At 45.3% G+C, this 14,068-nt stretch overlaps 1 protein-coding gene across 4 annotated transcripts in view; it reads right to left on the bottom strand.

The window, feature by feature from the left end:
* Positions 1 to 14,068, bottom strand: part of LOC117362460 (E3 SUMO-protein ligase RanBP2-like) — a 353,806-nt gene that overhangs the window by 133,360 nt on the left and 206,378 nt on the right. The gene's annotated exons all lie outside the window — the stretch shown is intronic.

Below are 14,068 nucleotides of genomic sequence, written 5' to 3'. Positions count from 1 at the left end.
CGGAAAACTTGGAGAGAGCTCAAGGTCCGAAGAGGGGAGGTAAGGTTGTTCCAGAGCTCAGTGATTTTGAAGTGGAGGGAGGTCCCTAGCTTTCCTGTGTGGGAAATGCCTTTTAGCGAGGGGAAGGATAGTTTTAATTTGTGGGAGGATCTGGTGGTATTAGGGTTTGAGGAATTCCAAGAAAGAGGGATAAAGGGAGGGAGGATACCATATAGGATTTTGAAAGCTAAACAGGCGCATTTATAGTGGACCCTGGTGATTATCGGAAGCCAGTGGAGCTTGGCCAGGAGCGGAGAGACATGGTCAAATTTACTTTTAGCGAAGATGAGCTTGGCCGCGGCATTCTGAATCTGTTGGAGTCTGTGGAGGTTTTTCTTAGTTAGGCTTAAGTAGATAGAGTTGCAATAGTCCAATCTGGAGAGGATGATGGATTGGACAAGGAGGGTAAAATGTTTTTGATGGAAGCAGGATCTAACTTTCTTCAGCATGTGAAGACTGAAAAAGCATTTTTTTACCAAGGATTGGAGGTGGTCATTGAAGGACAATGTGGAATCAATGATGATGCCCAAGACCTTGCTCGAGAACTCAAGCTGCAGAGAGGAGCCAGAGGGTAGTGGGATGGAGGTGGGTAGGTGATCTAGTTTTGGACCGAGCCAAAGAAGTCTTGTTTTGGACTCATTCAATTTCATTTGCACAGTGTGGGTCCAGGATTGTAGGTTCATTATACAAGAGGATATGTTCTTAGACAGGTCGGTGAGGTTCGAATCGGTCTCGAGGAGGACTAGGATGTCATCTGCATAAGTGTAAATTGATTCAAGGGGGGATAGGTGGAGGAGTTTTAGGGAGGACATATAGATGTTGAAAAGGATAGGGGATAGTGGACAGCTTTGCGGGACTCCACAATTCGGTTTCCAGGGGGAGGATGAGGTGCCATTCATGTTAACAATGTAAGAACGAGAGCGGAGGAATTTAGAGAACCAACCTAGGACTGTGGAGTTGATACCTATCTCAGAGAGTTGGTAAACAAGAATATCATGGTGAACAACTTCGAAAGCAGCGGAAAGGTCAAATTGTAGGAGTACGGCAAACTTGTTTCGAGAGTGAAGTTGTTGAACCCTTGAAATCAGGGAAGACAGTAGGGATTCGGTGCTGAAGTTAGGACAAAAGCCATATTGATAGGGTAAAAGAATAGAGAATCTCTCTAAGTATGATGAGAGTTGGGAAGAAATGATGGACTCTAGCATCTTGGTTAGGAGAAGGATATTTGCAATTGGGCGATAGCTAAATGGTATGGAAGAGTCAAGGTCAGATTTTTTCAGTAGTGGGGTCAAGGCGATATGACCCATTTCTGGGGAGAAATGACCCGACTGAAGGGCGGAGTTTATGAGAATGGTGATAGAAGAAATAGCCTGAGTGGGAATGTTCTCGTATAGGTAGGAGGGGAATGGGTCCAAGGAGCAATTACAGGATTTCAGTTTGAGGCAGAGATTGAGGACCAGGGATTCAGATACGCGCTCAAAGGTGTTCCAGGATCTGTCAGCTGGGATAGGGTTGGAGACCATTAGGGTGGGAGTGGAATCAGTGGGCACTAGTGAGTTGTAAGAGACTGAAGGAGGGAAGGAGCATCTCAAGGAAGAAACCTTATCGTTGAAGAATTTTGCTAGAACATCGGCTGAGGGAGAGGAGGGGAGCAAGTTGGGGGTCTCTTTTGGAGGTTAGGGAGCGCCAGATGTTGAATAGTATACTGCTTTGATTGTTGGACCTGGAGATTTTGTCACCATAGAAGTTCTTTCTTGCTTTTTTTAGCGCTGTATTGTACAGCTTGATATTGACTCTCCAGGACTGTCTGTCTATAGGACATTTTGATGTTTTCCATATGCGCTCCAGAGCTCGACATTTCTGTTTTAGCTCTCTGTGATATGGGAGGAACCAAGGGGCCTTGCGGGGAAAGGGGGGCGAGGGAAAGATAGGTGGATTTGGAGAGAGCAACCCAGTTATGCCAATTAGTACCTGAATCTGCAGGCTTAGGGGCAGAGGAGAATAGATTGAGAAATTTAGACCAGAACAGGTCGCTTGTGATTTTTTTGCGGAAGGTAATGGGGTTGGAAGTGCAGGGTGGAGCCCCAAGGTGCGACATAAAGATGGGGAAACAGAAAGCCCCTAGGAAGTGGTCAGATCAGGGGACATGTTCCCAGCGAGTGTCGGCAATTGACGTCTAGTGAGCGGTAAGGTCGAGGAAGCTAATGAGGTCTAGTGTATGCCCCTTTTTGTGGGTTGGGGATGGTGCAGGGGGGGTGAGGCCAAGGGAGGCGAGGAAGCTAATAAGTTCAATCGTATCCTTGCTGGTGATGTCGTCTAGGTGGAGATTGATGTCTCCGATGATCAATAATCTTTGGAACTTGAGGAAGGCATTTGTTATAGTCTCAAGGACGAGTTCGGAGGAGTTGTTCCAAGGGGTAGTTGGGTGGTATAGGAGCAGGATGCCCAGTGGGTGAGGTGAAGTTCATCGTTGATGGAATCAAGCATGTATTCTAGTGAGGTGTGGCAAACTGGCAACCCCTTTTGAGGAGCTGAACATCGAAAAAGGATTTGTAGAGAATTGCCAGGCCACCTCCTTTACGGTTAGATCTAGGTGAAAAGAGACCTTGGTAGTCATGGGAGTAGAGTTCATTTTGTGTAAATAGGTCATCTTTTTAAATCCATGATTCCGTGATGCATAGGAAACTAGGGTCAGAATCTTCAAGTAGGTCCTTCAGAATTTGAATTTTGTTGCAAGCGGATCTTGCGTTGCAATAAAGCATTGGGACTGGGGTGAGCGAGTCAGAGGCAATGTTGGGGAGATTGGCAGGGGAAACAGACTTTAAAGAAGCAAGGTTGATTCTTCGGAGTTTTTTTTTGGGAGGATGTGGTCTGGTGCGAATCAGCGTGGGGATTTTGAGGCCAGGGCAGATATTATTGGTATTTGCGGAATTGAGAAGATCGGGAGAAGGGGGTATTACGCAGAGGGTGGAGTTGAGGGAAAAGCAAAGTAGGAGAAGAAAGGGCCATGAGGGTGGCTTCATGGTGAGAGGTTGGTGAGCTTTTGGGTTGTGAAAATATATATATATATATTTTCACAACCCAAAAGCTCACCAACCTCTCACCATGTCTTACTACAAACAATTCTGTCTGTTTTGTGCCAAACAGTTGTCACCTGCATCTTTGATGTTTCAACTAACCTCAAACCACAATTTACTGGGCAAGTGGGATTGCAGACTTTCATTTGTGAATTCCCAAGGGTTCCAACCTATCTAATCAATTCTAATCCATATATCATGCATCTCCAATTCTGAACATTAAGTGCAGCTTTAAAGCAATTGCTGGAAATCTGTTACCTCATCCAAGAACCAAAGATCATTAAACAAAACATAAGGCCCACTCACTACCCCAAGCTACAACACCCTGTGCTTTTATATGAAAGATGATATATATATATATATTTTCACAACCCAAAAGCTCACCAACCTCTCACCATGAAGCCACCCTCATGGCCCTTTCTTCTCCTACTTTGCTTTTCCCTCAACTCCACCCTCTGCGTAATACCCCCTTCTCCCGATCTTCTCAATTCCGCAAATACCAATAATATATATATATATTTATTTTTTTTTTTTTTTTGGGGGGGGGAAAAGCTAGGCAACTTGGTATCTAAGCAAGAAGAGGATCTAGACAACTAGGTAGAGAGAGGACTAGACAGAAAGCATACCTTGATGGAACTAGTATAGAGGTAAAGGAGAGGGCTTAAATATTGCGCTCTCCCTTAACATTGAAAGCACTTAGCAACTGGATGGTGTCCTATAAGAAGCTGTAGACAAGGACAGGCACTTAGCAACTGGATAGTGTCAAATAAGAAACTTTGAACAAGGTCAGGCACTTAGCAACTGAATAGTGTCCTATAGGAAAACTTAGAACAGGGTCAGGGTCAGGCGTATATTGGCTATACATTAGGTTTTACATGCGGTAACAGGCTATAGATGCAGTCTGTTCATGTTTTAACAGGCTATAGGTGCGGTTTATAACTATGACATGCTGGACATGCAATTTGTACAAGTTAAATAAGCAGGCTATACAAGCTATACAGGTTATATAGGGACAGGGAAAGCTGTGTTGAACCAGCTGAAAGAATCCCCAGGAAGAGCAGCAGTTAGGAGAGAGGAAAGAAACCACAGTTCCCTCAGAGCCTGGTGTGCTTTTTCTCAAGTGACTTGGCACTAGAGGACAGCGTTAGAGTGGCCCCTCTTTGCTGTTGCGTTGAAACCAGCTGATAGAATCCTCAGGAATAAGTGTGATATGTGATGAATCATAAAGAACCCACATTTTTTCAAATAAATACCTAATGAGGATTTTAGGCTCAACATGCAGAAAGCAAGCTCAGGAACTTGAGAAGAATTAATATCCCAAATAAATTCTAAAAAATACAAAAAAAACCTGACTCCATTAATGAAAACCGCTATGCACCAAAACAATATTAACCAGCGAAAGAAAAAGATTCGGAGAATAGGAGAGGTGAACCCATACTGTACCACCCAAGCATTATAGGCAAAAAAACTTTTGCTTCTGGTTAATTGTAGTAGATAAGGACTTTACAAAAAAATAGCCAGCAAGAAATTCTACACACAAAGGATTACATGTCTGGTGTTTACAATTTTGGTACTTTCTTGTTAATTCAAAAATACACATTTCTAATGATTTACAAGTTTAAATAAGAAGTGTATTCTTACTACAAACAATTCTGTCTGTTTTGTGCCAAACAGTTGTCACCTGCATCTTTGATGTTTCAACTAACCTCAAACCACAATTTACTGGGCAAGTGGGATTGCAGACTTTCATTTGTGAATTCCCAAGGGTTCCAACCTATCTAATCAATTCTAATCCATATATCATGCATCTCCAATTCTGAACATTAAGTGCAGCTTTAAAGCAATTGCTGGAAATCTGTTACCTCATCCAAGAACCAAAGATCATTAAACAAAACATAAGGCCCACTCACTACCCCAAGCTACAACACCCTGTGCTTTTATATGAAAGATGATTCAGAACTGTCTGATAGTGCCAGTGAGTTCTGAAAGCTCTTTGGAAATGGCAAAGTCATGCTTGGAGAAAAAAGCGAAAACGGACTGCCACTGCAGAGGTAGCTATTAGCCTACCATTAGTGCCAAGTACAACTTGAAGACAGTACCCTGCCCTCCTGTCCTGGGAGAGCTAGGAGTCCTAGGTGTCCATAACAGACTATTTAGGAAAGGGTCAACACTAAAGTGGGAACAATGAAAATCGCAAATAAAAGTATACTCAACTCTTTTACAGTATGCAGCACAACCATGAAGCCAGGTGCACCAATAATTAAAATTTTACACTAAAGTCTTATTGCAATTGGTATTCTAAGTTTCAAAATAGATTATGTACTTACCCTGGTAAGCTCTTTTCCAGTAGATAGGTGAGACATTCTAGAAAGTAGGGTTATTTTCCCATAACCACGTGCTGCTGCAGAAGGAATCCACATCTTTTTTTTCACCCTGCCTCTGTTAAACTTCAATGAGCTCTCTAGCTCCACCTTGTTAGCACCCAAGCACCTAGAGCCACCCAATACAAGTGAAGTAGAGGCACCTGTAGCAACAGGCTTAAACAAAGTGGTCTGCTCAAAAGGAACTAAACAGTACCATTAACCACCAATACAGGCTTCAAAAGGAGCTCAGAAACTATGCCCCAATAAATTGAAACATATATTCAAATTCTTCCCAGCCCTCAAGGGCTGACAGGCATCCAAGAATCAGCTTGGAGAAGCATAAACAGACTGAAAACTGTAAGCAGGAGCAGGAAGGACAGGATGGGAGTCTAGAATGTCTCACCTATCTACTGGAAAAGAGCTTACTAGGGTAAGTACATAATCTTTTTCCAGTGCAATAGTTGAGACATTCTAGACAGTAGGGACGTACAAAAGCAGACCCCTAGAAGCTAAGGCGGGCTTGCTGCACCAACCCTTAAGACCAAGGACCCAATTGCGGAGTCCTGCCTTGCCACCATGTCCAATCTGTAGAACTTGGCAAACGTGAGAAGAGAAGATCATGTTGCTGCTCTGAAAATCTCTTCAGGGGAGACAGCTCTAGCTTCGGCCCACGAAGAAGCCACACTTCTGATAGAATGCGTGTTGATAGAAACAGGAGACTGTTTCCCAGGAAGAATGTAGGCTGACTAAATGGGTCTTTGGATCCATCTGGAAACCGTGGCCTTGGAAGCTGGAGCATCCTGCTTAGCTGAATGAGTCGACACAAACAAATGGTCAGAGAGAAAAACTCATTAGTGACCTCCAGATAATGCAGAAGAACTCTGCACACATCCAATTTCTTCAGCAGTCGACCATGTGTCCTGGAACCAGTAAGCTGAAAGGCAGGCAAACACACTTCCTGATTAACATGGAAAGCCGAAACCACCTTCAGCAGGAAGGAAGAAACTGTCCAAATAAAAATTCCAGTCACCAAAATACGGAGGAATGATTCTCTGCAAGACAGCCTGTAGTGATGACACAAGTTGCACTAAAGGAATAGCGACCAGAAAAATGGTCTTCAGCTTCAAAGCCAAGAGGGAAAGGCTAGACAGCATCAGGTAAAGGTCCCCAGAAGGGAAAGGCTGCTGAACCGGTGGTCTGATATGAAGAGACCCCTATAGAAATCTAGTGACACTAGGAAGAGACGCCAACAATGACCGATGCTCCCGGGATCTAAAAGAAAAAGCCTGGTCACCTGAACCCGAAGAGAAGCCACACAAACTTTTATCCAGACCAACCTGAAGGCAGGTGAGAATCAGCAAGATTGGAGCTCAATAAGGGTCCATCTGGTCCTAAGGGAACCAACATTGGAAGGCCTTCCATGCCTTAGTGTAAGCCTAAACCTGTTAACCAACGAATCACATACAAAATAGCTCTACTTTCACATAAAATTTTAACAAACAAAGCCCCTGTGTTTTTAGAAAAACTTTTAATTCCCTATACTCCTATAAGATCTTTAAGATCAGAAGAGAAATCACTCCTCCTAATCCCTTCACTAAGAGTCATCTACTTTAGGAGAGACACGATCTTTTCTGTCACAGCCCCTCAAATCTGGAATTCCCTCCCAGCTAATATAAGGGATGAAAAATTGCTTGGTAAATTTAAAAACCTACTAAAAAGTTGGCTTTTTAAGGAAGCTTTTAACTAAGTAACATGCATTTTATATATCCCCAAGACTTTTTTTTTTTTTTTTAAATATATAGAAAGAGCTATAAGTAAAATCGAGCAGGTAATCTCTTGCCCATCCTTCTGTTTCAATATCCTACCCTGTTTGATTTACTTTATAAATTGTATTTAATCCATTTTATTTTTTCCTTGTGTTTGGCTGGTATATAGTTGTGTAAATCAATTGTCCGAGTAATGTGTTATTCTTATTATGTTACCCCAATTTTTAACAGTTTTTGTAAATCGCATTGAAGTAAGATTTTGCGATCAAATCAAAATTCTATTAAACTTGAAACAATTTCTTAGACTAGAGAAGAGTATCAACAACCACAGCAGAACATCCTCTGTGTTCTAAGGCTGCACACTCAAGAGCCATGCCATAAGAGCAAAGGACCCAGAACCTCCAAGGACACTGGACTCAGTAGGAGGAGGTCCAGATGGTCACTCAGCCGAAGGCTGCAACTCCTGTGCAGACGCATCAGATCTGCGTACCATAGTCCGCAAGGCCAATCTGGAAACACCAGAACCACACAGTCCGGATGGGCCACGATCCGTCTAATGATCTAGTTGAACATTGGCCAAAGAGAAGAGACATATAAGAGAATCTCTCGAAGCCATGGCTGCACCAGAGAGCAAAGCTCCTTGCTTCCGGGCTCAGTCTGCGACTAATGAAGCAATCTGCTTTCTTGATTCTTGAACATGGCCAGGAGGATGAAGTGGGTCCAACCCTAACATTTCACTAATGCTCGGAATGTCGCTGCAGACAGGGATAATTCACCCAGATCTAGAATCTGTTTGCTGAAGAAGTCTGCTTGAACATTGTTTACTCCCCCCACATATACTGTCGGTAGCACTAGGAGGTGATTTCCACCTCAAGAATAAGAAGGCAGGCTCCCTGAGCCAGATGAGTACTCTTGATCTCTCCGTGGAGATTGACATAGGCTACTGACATTGCATTGCCAGAGAAGATGCTGACCGCTTGGCCCTTCAGAGTCTTCTGCAATCTCATCAGAGCTAGCCGAATGGCTCTGAGCACCAACTGGTTGAGTGACCATGTTCGCTGAGAGGACATCCAACTTCCCTGAACAGAAGAACGAATGCATTGGGCTCCCCAGCCCCGGAGGCTGGTATCTGACATCACCACAATCCAGAAGGCAATGTGTAGTGGTCCGCCTCCGCGGAGCGATTGCAGGATAAGCTACCAGTCCATGCTTGCTCAGGCTTGCAAGGCATCCCTGTGCAGAGCCCAGCAAGAGAGCAAAGCATGCAGACAAGGAAGCATGTGTGTGCACTTGCCCAAGAAACCACATCAAGTGTGTCATCCATGGATCCCAGAAATTGAAGATAATTCTATACCGACTGAGCCGGCTGCTCCAGAAGGGGAGAAATCTGGGCATACAGTTTCTGCTGGCAGGCTTCTGGTACACAGACACAGCCTGAAGCTGAATCAAAGAGAACTCCCAGGTATTCTAGTGACTCTGTGAGTGTCAGATGGCTCTTCCTGAAGTTGACAATCCAGCCCTGGTCCTCCAGCACCTCAAGTAAAGGTGAACCTGGAGACCCATTTTTTGTAGGTAGATCACCACCTACAACCATCACTTTGATGAAGGTTTGGGGCGCTGTCGACAGCCCAAAAAGGCAGAGCCAAGAATTGGTAATGCTGTTCCAGAACATAAAACCGCAAAAGGTTGCAGTGGATATGGAATAAAGGAAATCTGCAAATATGTTTCAGCGAGATCCAGAGAGGCAAAAAAAACCCTTGGGGGCAGCCACTGCTGCAATGACTGAACATACAGCCTCCATTTGAAAGTGTGTAACCTTGAGAGTTGCATTCACTCGCTGAAGATCCAGAATAAGCCTCCAATCTTCTGAGCCTTTCTTGGACATAGGATAGTATTGAGGCTTTGACTGGGCGATCTGTAGGAGAGTCCATGAACCAATTTGGCAGAGGCCAGGAAAATTCCAGCTTGTAGCCAGACCGAAGAAAGTCCAAGACCCACTTGTCGGAAGTAATGTGCATCTAGGTGGGGAGAAAGACTGAAAGCCGGCCCCCCTATCTGAAGAATAGCATCCCTTGGCCTGGCACCATTGTGCCTCTTCATCAGTGGGCGCAGAACTGGAGGTGGAAGGCTGGGAACACCTGCAGCCATTATATCGTCATCGGTAGCCCTGTGAAAATATCTGTGATGTGTTACTTGCATACGGTCATGATCACTCTGAGCCATGAAATTAAACAACAAGAAACCCAGGATGGTCTGGGTCTACTAACAGGCAGAGTCTTAGGGTAATGGTCCATCCCAGAATCCATGAGGTTGTGCAGACCGATCCCAAACAATAACTGCTCCTGAAAGGGCAGTCTAGCCCAAGTAGCCTTGGAAATGGAATCACCAGCCCACTGCATTCTGCAGACAGAGATGGAGTATGCCAACACCTTTGCTAAACTCACATAAGGCCACACAATCCATCTGCCATATTATCCGTCCCTGCCAAAAAAAGATGAGGAGGTGGAACCACTGCCTCAATATCCAATATGCGCATTTGAGAGAGACAGGCGCGTTGCCAAGGCAGCTTTAATGCCTAAAGAAGCTGCATCAAAGAGTTTCCTGAAGACCACATCCACATGGCGGTTCTGCATATCCTCTAACACTACATCACCCTCACTGGGGAGAGAGGTGCATTTAGTCATCTGCGCCACCAAAGAATACACTCTGGTCTAACCCAAATACTGCTGGCACTCCAATGCCAGAGGATACCAGTATGACATAGAACTCCGGAGAGTCAAACTGCTGAGACCAGAATGCTCATATCAGGATGCAAGGGAAAGGTAGCAAACTGAAAGCACACACCATAAAGCCAGGAGGAAGAAGTGGATGGAGCCGGCTGAGTGACCAAATTGAACTCCTGCAAAGATTCAGAAATAAGCGCAGGACCGTTGAGAGCATCCCCAGTCTCCCAAAACTCCAGAGGGATCCACAGATCCAGCACACAGTCCCTATCTCCTGCCCTGGGAGATCATCCACATCAGGATCCCCCAGATCAGGGTCAGGTAGTGCAAGCAGTGGCAGTCTGAATTGAGGACATGTCCAAAGGAGTAACAACACAGAGACGCAATGGATTGGGACTGCACTGGGGGAGAACACTGGTTCTGGGATTCAGAACACCAAACTTTCCTAAATTCAGAAAGTGTCTGGCTCCTGGGGCAAAGAGTTACCCTAAAAGGCGACTAAAATTTGCCTTAGGCCGAGAAGGGCCCGCAGTCTGGTGGATGGAATTACTAGCCATGCCAAGCCCTGAAAGCTGCCCTGCCAGGCTAGCGGCACATTTGGTCATTTGCTTCATCAGAGGAGAGGCTAAGCTGGCCGCTGCAGCCTCTCCGGCTGCACCACGTGGTACAAGAATGCTGTAAAAACATTAAATTTGTGCAATCCTGGCAAGAATCCACATGGGGAGAGACCAATGACTCCATCCCAGCAAGTTTCCAGGCAAAATTTGCAGTTTTGAAGAAGCAGGGAACTTTAGGAAAAAAAAAAAAAATTACTAAAAATCCAAGATGGCTGCTGTAAAAAAAATTTGCACCACAATTGCATTATTTTTCACACTCCAAAGCACCAGAAACAGTGATTTTAGGATTTTTCAGGAGGGGGGTCATAGGGGAACTTTCAGAAACACTAAAAACTCCACTTTTCCAACCTACCCCAATTCTTCTTACAGGCTGTCACAGCCTGTGTACTCACTGTGACCTGACAGGATCTGTGCTGTAGCCTGCTTTCAGTTCTCACACAGTAGCTGGATGAGAAAATTCACTGCCACAATGCTGGGAATGGTTCTGTAAAGCGGCTTCCAGTCACACTCCTATTTATGCCTCCATCCCTGTGGACCACCGGATGCGCACAGGGACAGGTGGAGACATGAAGACGCAGCCAGCACCCTGCAAAACACTGTCGAGGCACCCAACAGCCTGCACTCGACCCCCTGCTTAACAGTAGGTGAGACCACACTAGGGATGGCCCCGAGTTCTAGAGAAAACTATGCAGGCTGGCTAACAGGTACACAATGGGATCGGCCAGTCAGCTACAGACTGAGGTCTGTGAATTCTCAAGCAGGCAGAGCTTCAAATTTGCTCCAAGCACCTATTTACCCAAAAAAGGGATGAAATTATATTGAATTAAAAATAATGAAATGGGGAGAGCAGAACAAACACTCCTGCAGGCACATGTGCAGAAGGAAAAAACTGAAGGTGAAGCTAGAGAGCCCAGTGAAGTACAACAGAGGCAGAGTGGAAAATCAGGAGTGGATTCCTTCTGCGGCAGCATGTGGCTATGGAGAACTAACCCTACTGTCTAGAAAAGGGGTGTCAAAGTCGGTACTCGAGGGCCGCAATCCAGTCGGGTTTTCAGGATTTCCCTAATGAATATGCATGAGATCTATTTCCATGCACTGCTTTCATTGTATGCTAATAGTAACATAGTAGATGACGGCAGATAAAGACCCGAATTGTCCATCCAGTCTGCCCAACCTGATTCAATTTAAATTTTTAAATTTTTTCTTCTTAGCTTTACCCAGTACTGTGCTTGGATTCCAACTGCCAAAATCTCTGTTAAGACTTACTCCAGCCCATCTACACCCTCCCAGCCATTGAAGCCCTCCCCAGCCCATCCTCCACCAAACGGCCATAAACAAACACAGACCGTGCAAGTCTGCCCAGTACTGGCCTTAGTTCAATATAGCAATGTTACTTACCATAACAGTTGTTATCCAGGGACAGCAGGCAGCTATTCTCACTAGTGGGTGATGTCATCCGACAGAGCCCCGATATGGACATCTTGCAAGCATGTCTTGCTTGAAGAAACTCAGAAGTTTCGAGATGCCCGCACCGCGCATGCGCCAGTGCCTTCCCGCCCGATGTACCGGGCGTGTCTCCTCAGTTCAGGTAGCTAGCCTGAGAATCCAACCCAGGGGAGGTGGGTGGGACTTGAGAATAGCTGCCTGCTGTCCCTGGATAACAACTGTTACGGTAAGTAACATTGCTTTATCCCAGGACAAGCAGGCAGGTATTCTCACTAGTGGGTGACCTCCAAGCTAACCCCAATGGGATGGTGAGAGAGTTGGCAACTTAAGAGAACAAATTTTGTAACACTGTTTGGCCAAACTGTCCATCCCGTCTGGAGAAAGTATCCAGACAATAATGAGAGGTGAATGTATGAACCGAGGACCAAGTGGCAGCCTTACAAATCTCCTCAATCGGTGTCGATCTGAGGAAGGCTTACAGAGGCTGCCATTGCTCTGACCTTATGGGCTGTGACCTTACAAGGAAGGGATAATCCAGCCTGGGCATAGCAGGAAGAGATACAAGCCGCCATCCAGTTGGAGATGGTGCGCTTCGATACAGGTCGTCCCAACTTGTTTGGATCAAAGGAGACGAAAAGTTGAGGAGCATTTCTGTGTGGTTTGGTGCGATCCAAGTAGAAAGCCAAAGCATGTTTACAGTCCAGAGTGTGAAGAGCTGATTCTCCAGGATGAGAATGAGGCTTTGGAAAGAACACTGGAAGCACAATGGATTGGTTGAGGTGAAATTCAGAGACCACTTTAGGCAGGAATTTCGGGTGAGTGCGGAGGACCACTTTGTCATAAGCACATAAGCAATGCCTCTGCCGGGTCAGACCTGAGGTCCATCGTGCCCAGCAGTCCGCTCACGCGGCGGCCCAACAGGTCCAGAACCTGCGTAATAATCCTCTATCTATACCCCTCTATCCCCTTTTCCAACAGGAAATTGTCCAATCCTTTCTTAAACCCCAGTACCGTACTCTGCCCTATTACATCCTCTGGAAGCGCATTCCAGGTGTCCACCACCCGCTGAGTAAAGAAAAACTTCCTAGCATTTGTTTTGAATCTATCCCCTTCTAATTTTTCCGAATGCCCTCTTGTTCTTTTATGTTTTGAAAGTTTGAAGAATCTGTCTCTCTCCACTTTCTCTATGCCCTTCATGATCTTGTAGGTCTCTGTCATGTCTCCTCTGAGTCTCCGCTTTTCCAGGGAGAAGAGCTCCAGCTTCTCCAATCTTTCAGTGTATGAAATGTTTTCCATGCCCTTAATCATTCGTGTCGCTCTCCTCTGGACCCTCTCAAGTATTGCCATATCCTTCTTAAGGTGCGGTGACCAATACTGAACACAGTACTCCAGGTGCGGGCGCACCATTGCCCGATACAACGGCAGGATGACTTCTTTTGTTCTGGTCGTAATACCATTTTTAATACCATGTTCGCCTTCTTCGCGGCTGCTGCGCATTGCGTCGTTGACTTCATTGTTGTATCCACCAGTACACCCAAATCTCTTTCAAGGTTACTTCCCTCTAATACTAGTCCCCCCATTTGGTAGCTGAACATCGGGTTCTTTCTCCCTATATGCATGACCTTGCATTTCCCTACATTGAATTTCATCTGCCATTTATTCGCCCACTCTTCCAGTTTGCTTAGGTCCCTTTGTAGGTCCTCACACTCTTCCGTAGTTCTGACCCTTCTACAGAGTTTAGTGTCATCCGCAAATTTTATAACTTCACATTTCGTCCCCGTTTCCAGGTCATTAATAAATACATTGAACAGCAGCAGTCATGATGGAATACTGTGAAAGGTGGGTCCGCCACCAAGGCCTGAAGCTCACTGACCCTGCGAGCAGACGTGAGGGCCACCAGAAAAACCACCTTCCAGGTGAGATACTTAAGTGGAGCCTTGTTGAGAGGTTCAAACGGAGGCTTCATGAGATGAGACAGGACAACATTGAGATCCCAAACCACAGGAGGAGGTTTGATAGGAGGGTTGACATGAAAAA

Source organism: Geotrypetes seraphini, chromosome 6 (genome assembly GCF_902459505.1).
Source record: "Geotrypetes seraphini chromosome 6, aGeoSer1.1, whole genome shotgun sequence".
Taxonomy (NCBI): Eukaryota; Metazoa; Chordata; class Amphibia; order Gymnophiona; family Dermophiidae; genus Geotrypetes; species Geotrypetes seraphini.
Note: the sequence above shows the minus strand (reverse complement) of the source record. Positions and strands in the feature narration are given on the sequence as shown.